At 36.0% G+C, this 8287-nt stretch overlaps 1 non-coding gene across 1 annotated transcript; it reads right to left on the bottom strand.

Annotated features, from left to right (window-relative positions):
* Window positions 1-6157: 6157 nt before the first annotated feature.
* On the bottom strand, window positions 6158-6264 carry LOC128655145 (U6 spliceosomal RNA). The gene has a single exon (XR_008401692.1). It is a non-coding gene; the product is annotated as a U6 spliceosomal RNA (small nuclear RNA).
* Between the last annotated feature and the right edge of the window lie 2023 nt (window positions 6265-8287).

Here is an 8287-nt window from a genome sequence, read left to right as displayed (position 1 = left end):
CTCATATCTAGTACATATTAACAAGTCTATATAAAGAAATGTATTGTTATATATTCTACAAAAATAAAAATCGAGATTAATCATTTGAGACCCTTGAGTGGTCTCCTTATGTTCATGATTGCCTTTGTCAACTCTGTACTTTTTATTTGTAATGACAGGTACAAAAGTGGCCTCATAGTCCATATAGAAGGCATATAGTCTAACAGGCAAAAGTTCTGTTCCCTAATTTTCCTGTAAAATGTCTTATAACCTTGCTATGTAAGCCTTGCTTAGCTTTTGTTAAATAAATAAATGGAATAATTTATTTGCATAGCTTTTTCTAGACATATGCTTTGTATGCCTCAATTTGAATCTCAATAAAAATATTTAAAATAAAAAAAAATAATATATATATATATATATATATATATATATATATATATATATATATATATATATATATATATATACACTGTAATGGTAAGGTCTATTAGTTACAGTTCGTTTACAAAACAGTCTTATTACACAATATTTACTCAAGGTTGTTTTCAATATAATAATCATTATTTGTCAAAATCAAAACATTACACAAACACTACATACAGGGAATTGAGCACAGGCATAGTTGGTTTAATTTCTGAGGGAAACAGGAGTAAGTATTGTGTTACATTTATAAGTGTGTGTGACCCAAAAAAAATGAAGTAAAATATAAAACAATCATCCTATCAGAACAACTAGATCCCATAATAAAGTTTGGCAAAAAATACAGTCTGCACGTACAGTTGTCAGTTTTCATCATGATATATTTCAGATATATTTGTATAGAAAAACAGTTAGTATCAAGTTCTTGACCAAGGAGAAAGAGGTACTCGTCTCTGCACTGAAGACCAATTACTCCAAGCTCTTTGGAGACCAGCTGGTCTATACCAGCTCTGCAGAGAGACAAGTCATTGGATGTCACTCAATGGAGCTTTTAATTCAGTGACAGACACCGTAGGACCGAGTCGCAGGTGAGGAAGCGACTTGCAGACATGAAGACCCAGTTGAGGCACAAGGTCTCACTGATGTGGCAGAGGGTTGGTGGTCATCCTGGAGGTGATGCAGAAACTGGAAAAACACCCCACCGACCACCAGTTCTCAAAAGCTTTGAGGAGACCTTATGCCGTCTCATGGGCCTGCAACTCCCTTCCCCACTGGCATCCCATTTGCCTTCTGTGGAGAGGGATAGATCACCTGGCAATCCAAACAGGGAGGAGGAACCGGTTCCTTCAGGGGAGAGACCTAGTGTATCTTCTCAAGGAGACCTGATGCCTGAGGAAAAGTTGTAGACTCACCAAGGTAAGTTGAAAAGATTTTTTGGATACAACCTATTCATTGTTTTTTCAGCATAGACGTGGTCTGTTTAAAATTACATTACTTATTGTTAAAAATAATAGCCAGACACTGTACTCTTTATTGTATGAATAATGGAGTTTCCATTATTTCAATGTATAGATTTCTAAATTGTGCAATACGTTTTCGAATCCTAATATGGCGGCAATATTGAGATCTCCAAATTATGTTTGAAAAATTCTGAATGGTGATTTAAAGTGCCTCATGCTAAAATTTGCGCCACAGTCTGAAAACCAGCACAATGTTAGAGCAGAACTATACATTTTTGCAAAACACTCCCAGATGGGCTATATAAATGGATAATCTACAACAATGAAGAGTTTTGGTGGCCCATTTCCAGAAAGTATCTCGCTAGGGCTTTTCAAAATGGCCATTTTTAATGGCTTGTTGGATGGCTGTTTTATGATTCACTAGTCTTTCTCTGAACATTGCAGTAACCTTCTCCACATAATACAGAAAACAAGGGTAACAAATCATACAGACTATACAATTTGATGTACATGTAAATCTATGATAGTACATTACATTAGTGTTTACATTTATTTCCTGCTATTAGATTATTAAAAGTCACACAATTTCCACATTTGAAACACCAAGGTTTCATGTAGGATAGCCAATTCATTTTTGATAGAACACTGGTTCATATTTCACCAAAATATCCTTAAGACTCCCCCCATGCCTATATACAACTCTCAGTGACTCCATCCATGTAAATAGTAAACTGACATCCAATGCCGCAATTTCCCAATTTCTCTTAATCAGACCACTAACTTGTTTCAATGCTGTAGTGTAAGTGTTAACATCATTCAACCTCTCATCCTTCTTTATTTTCTGTCCATGTAATTAATTCTTCCTTTTTTTAAAAAACTTTTATTTATAGCCAGCAGTGGATACAGAAAAGTCAAATTAGAAATCTTGCGCCACGCAGGGCCCAATATCATATATTGTAAATAACAACATGAAAACAAACAGGCGCAATAGAAAATTATCAAAATTATCAATATTACACAAAATTATGCCTAAACATAACATCCAAAATGAATTGTATACCCTGCTGGGGTTTTTAGATCTTTTTTCTTAAACATCACAAACAAACTAAACATTCTAATGCACAATAATCCGGGAAATGAAGAGATATAACAAAAAAATAATAATAATATCCTCTCTTGGAGGCGAAAACATTCTCTCATGTACATCAGTTCTGCAAACATTTATCTCTTCACTTTGGAGAGAGAAAAAAAAAAGAATTATTCTCTCAGTTCCCTCCCCCCCATTTCCCCTATCCAGAGCAATCCCCTTATGAATTATAAATTAACCCTGGCCTTCAATGCTCATGGCCTATCCCTGGTATTTTCAATCAAACTTATCCTAACTTACTAGGATTTAGAAATCAATCTCCCTAAATCATGTCAACCATGTTGAAGGAAAAAGACTGGCAATCACAAGCTCAGCAAATGAGATAGAGTTTAAAAAAGGAGATAATATACGTCTTTGGATAAGGAGTGGGAAAGATTTAATAAGTGGGAGCCAATCCAAGAGGAAGATTCTTATCCTGGGTTCAGCTAAAAAATTTGTATAATAAGATTCAAATAGTATCTGATATTATATTTCTTTAAGAAATAGTGAGAAGCCACATGATCTTTCCAGCTTTTCAATATTAAATGTCTTGTAGTGAGAATAATAGTATTTAGAGCTTTCATCATTCTTTTATATCTAAGATCAGAACATGTAAGAAAATATATATCTTCTTCTGTATAAACATTATAATCTTGGTACAGCTTACTATACCAGTACCAAATCTTTTGCCACAGCTGATATATTTTCGGACAGGACCAAAATAAGTGTATAATATCTGCTTTGGGAAAAGAGCAACGTGAGCACAGAAAACTTTGAGAAGGATAGAATCTAGACATTCTATCCGGTGATAGATAATAATTATTGATAAGTTTCATATGTGATTATCTCCATGACATTGGTATCAGTAACTTATCAACCATCAAAAAGCTTTGATTTATCCTATTCTCCTCCAAGAAGGGAAAGTACCTCATCCAGAAATTATGTAACTTAATTGCATGTAATTCTCCTTGCTTAGCCAGCACAATATCATATATCAGCGATATAGAAGTACATCCTAAAGAGAATCTACGTATTATTTTCATGATATCCGACCATTCAGACAATGCTTCAGTATTCCATTTCTGGGAAAAGACAAAATGGCGCAGCTGGAAATAAGCATATAAATTCGATCTCGGGAGACAAAACTTTTGAAACAGTGATTCTGAGGTCATTATTTGATTGGAGCTAAAAATTTGATAGACATATATTAAACCAAGATCCGCCCATCTTCTGAATACTTCCTGCGATGTACCTGGGATAAATTCTGGGTTACCCATTATGGGAAGAAACTCAGAAAATGCTGGAGACACTTTAAGTAAATTACAGATTTTCTGCCAGGCAAAAATGATATTTTTTATAGAGATCAATTTAGAAATATTCGAGGGGAGTTTCTTTACTGGGCAATGTAAAACAGCCTTTAAAGAAAATGTTATTACTAAAAATGTCTCTAAGTCCAATTATATACATTTTATTAATTCTGTAATCCATTCCAGAGCAACCTTAGCTAAAGAAACCCAGTTATATAATCTTAAGTGTGGAAGGACCAGTCCCGCTATATGTCGATTTAGCATTAATTTCTTAAGAGCAATCCGGGGGGTTTCTTTTCCCCCAGATAAAGTTAGATTGCCAGGCCTGTAGATCTGAGATATCTTTATTAGATAGTAATAAGGGAAGATTTTGAAATAAATATAATATTCGAGGAAAGACTATTGTTTTTATCAAATTAACCCTTGCTGAGAGAGAGATTAGTAAAGAGGACCAGAAATCTAGGTCAGACTTAATTTTCTGCAATATTGGACCATAATTCAACTTGTACCATTTTTCTGGATTCCTATTTAGAACTATACCCAGATATCGAAAGGAGTCAATTGTTTTAAATGGGTGAGGGAATGGCTTAAGTCTCCATTCAGAGAGTATTAGAAGTTCACTCTTACTATAATTAATTTTATATCCCGAGAAAGATGAAAAAAAGTGAAAAAGCCGCAAGAGCTGCAGAATAATTTTGTATACATTATCCAGAAAAATAAGCAGGTCATCTGCATAAAGCAGAATTTTTAACATATGAGAACCCATTAGTATCCCCAAAAGATTGTCCCTCAGCCAAATAGCAAATAGTTCCAATGCCAAGTTAAAAAGTAGAGGAGAGAGAGGTCATCCTTGGCAGGTCCCTCTCTTTAAATAGATCTTAGGGTATAGGGAGCCATTGATACATAAATATGATATAGGGAATTTATAAAGATTTCAAATAAATTGAAGGAATTAATTTCTGAGTCCAAATTTCTCTACAGCTGTAAATAAATAATTCCAGTTAGTTGCATCAAATGCTTTTTCTGCATCAACAGTAAGTATAGCTCCTTCTCTATACTTTTTAAACTCATCTTTACTACGATCCAAATTCCATACATAATCTAGCAATGACGTAACTTGTCGAATATTTCTAAATAAATTTCTGTTTTTCATAAATCCTGTCTGGTTAGGGTGAATGATTTTATCCAGACGTACCGCTAGTCTAGAAGATATAATAGATGTCAATATCTTGTAATCTGCATTGAGTACCAAAATGGGTCTATAAGCCCCTGGATCGAACTTTACCTTTTTTTAATATTAGAGAAATACGTGCTGCGGTAAAATAACTTGACATTTCATTTCAGAGATAAAAATAAAAATTAAATAGACTAACTAGGGGAATTTTTATTTCTTCAGACAGTATTTTATAAAATTCTATTGGAAGGCCATCCGGGCCTGGGGCCTTATTACTGCTAGCTGATTGGATAGCTTCTAAAATCTCATCCTCTGCTATTGGTTGATTAAAACCTTGAAGTTCCTCATAAGAAATCATAGGTATCTTAATTTTAGTCCAGAAATTTGTACAATTATCCATATCTACCCGTGAACTGCTGAAAGACCTTAAAAAATACTTTATTAATGTCCTCGGGATCAGTGTAACTTAAATTTTTGTATTTAATAGATAGAATAAGATTGTTATTCTTTCTGATTTTTTGCTAATTTGGCCAAATATTTGGCAGAGTTACCGTAGGTTCCTCTAAACTGCAGATTGATTTTTTGTTCTTCTTCATGACATCTTTGTCTTAAAAAAATATCCCTTTCTCTTCTAGCTTTACTGGAAGATCTATGTATATAATAACTTCTAAAAGCATTTCTAACTTGAGCAGCCAACTGCAATTCAAAGGCCATAGCCTTTTTCTCCAATTATAGAGATATGATTTAATTTCCCCCCTCATTACTGCTTTCGCAGCTTCCCAGAAAGTTTCAATTTTATCAAATTTGGCTATATTAAATATAGTATAATCCTTCCACTTCTATTTTAAAAAATTAATAAATCTCTGATTATTTGCCAGGAAACGAGGAAAAAAAAAGGGAGGCACTTGATTCTTAGGTAGAGCCGCTGCACACAGGGTAACTGAGATTGGTGAATGATCCGATATCACAATATCATAAATACTAGCCTCAGTTCTGCAAGTAGCCAATGGTTTAGAAATAAATAAAATATCTATTCTAGAAAAAGTTTTGTGAACTTTTGATTCGCAGGTAAAACTTCGAAGGTCTGGATTTTTTAATCTCCAAATATCTACTAATCTTAATTCATGATAAAACTTTTTACATTTTTTTGCAGTTTTATGATATCCCCTGACATTTTTTTTTTTTTTTTAAAAATATGGAACGCTTCACGAATTTGCGTGTCATCCTTGCGCAGGGGTCATGCTAATCTTCTCTGTATCGTTCCAATTTTAGTATATGTGCTGCCGAAGCGAGCACACCCCTGACATTTTTTAATGATAATCTGTCCAATTCAGGGCAAATGGACAGATTAAAATCCCCCCCCCCCTAATATTAAATTCCCCCCAATAAAGGGGAATAGTTTATGTTTAATATTATCCCAAAAGGCTGGAGAGAAACTATTAGGACCATACACATTACAAATAGTGATGTCGCGAATCTAAAAATTTGCATTCGCGAATGGCAGACACGAACTTCCGCAACTGTTCGCGAACGGGCGAACCAGGCGAACCGCCATAGACTTCAATAGGCAGGCGAATTTTAAAACCCACAGGGACTCTTTCTGGCCACAATAGTGATGGAAAAGTTGTTTCAAGGGGACTAACACCTGGACTGTGGCATACCGGAGAGGGATCCATGGCAAAACTCCCATGGAAAATTACATAGTTGATGCAGAGTCTGTTTTTAAGCCATAAAGGGCATAAATCACCTAACATTCCTAAATTGTTTGGAATAACGTGCTTTAAAACATCAGGTATGATGTTGTATCGATCAGGTAGTGTAATGGTTATGCCCACTTCACAGTGACAGACCAAACTCCCCGTTTAAAGGGCAGTCTACACCAGAATTTTTATTGTTTTAAAAGATAGATGATTCCTTTATTACCCATTTCCCAGTTTTGCATAACTAACACATTTATAATAATATACTTTTAACCTCTGTGATTATCTTGTATCTAAGCCTCTGCAAACTGCCCCTTTTTTCAGTTCTTTTGACAGACTTGCAGTCTAGCCAATCAGTGCCTGCTCCCAGATAACTTCTCGTGCACAAGGTCTAAGAAATTAGCATATGAAACTCCTAGGTTAAGCTTTCAACTAAGAATACCAAGAGAACAAAGCAAAATTGGTGATAAAAGTAAATTGGAAAATTGTTTAAAATTACATGCTCTATCTGAATCATGAAAGTTTATTTTGGCCTAGACTGTCCCTTTAACGCACCGCAAACAACCGCAAACAGTCCATTTGCACAACCGCAAACTCCCCATTTGCACAAGGTTGGATACCAAGCTAGCCATGTCCCGTTCCTTGTCCTCACTGATGTCATTGAAGGTCTCTTCCTCCACTCCACATGTACAACACCAAGGGTCCCCGAAAGGTGACAACAAGCCCCTTGGGACACCTACTGTGTTTGGTCTTCCACCTCCTCAAAGCCACCTTCCTCCTCTGACTCCTCTTCTTCAGACTCCTCTCTCTGCGTTGCCTCTCTCTGCATTATTATAAGGTGTGTTAAGTAGTACTATTCCTATCAGTGTAATCCCTGTTACGTCCCCTATCAGGGGACGTGTATATGGCATGGATTTTAGGAACCAGGAGATGGGAAAAGATGCTTGGTCGGTCCTGCTACTTCAAATTTGGGGCACTGGCGTGCAATCTACTGTGCCACCAGATATGAGTGGTGTGTTAAGTAGTACTATTCTGATCAGTTTAATCCCTGTTACGTCCCCTATCAGGGGACGTGTATATGGCATGGATATGTATATGGCATGCCCGAAACACAAGTGGCTGTCAGATAACAGTCCGGCCACGAGATAGATAGATAGATTTGATAGATAGATGGATAGATAGATAGATACATAGATTAGATAGATAGATCAATAGATGCAATAGATACATTTGATAGATACAATAGATATATAGATAATTTCCCAGACAGAGAATTACAAGACGTGCGGTCTGAGACCCATGGTAAGGTTCCCAGAGGCAGTTGCGGCGCCCGAGGCTCTTATTAGAACAGAGCACTCTGTAACGTATCTGCCCTCGGCCGAAATCAGAACATTCTTTAGCTTTCTGTCTGTCGGCCAAATGTCCGTCTGCCAAATGTCCTTCTGCATTTTGTCAGAGCACCGCGTGCAATCTACTGTGCCACCAGATATGAATGGTGTGTTAAGTAGTACTATTCTGATCAGTTTAATCCCTGTTACGTCCCCTATCAGGGGATGTGTATATGGCATGGATTTTAGGAACCGGGAGATGGAAAAAGATGCTTGGTCGGTCCTCCTACT

Source organism: Bombina bombina, chromosome 3 (assembly GCF_027579735.1).
Source record: "Bombina bombina isolate aBomBom1 chromosome 3, aBomBom1.pri, whole genome shotgun sequence".
NCBI classification, from domain to species: domain Eukaryota; kingdom Metazoa; phylum Chordata; class Amphibia; order Anura; family Bombinatoridae; genus Bombina; species Bombina bombina.
The sequence above is the reverse complement of the archived record's forward strand: the minus strand, read 5'-3'. Positions and strand labels throughout refer to the sequence as shown.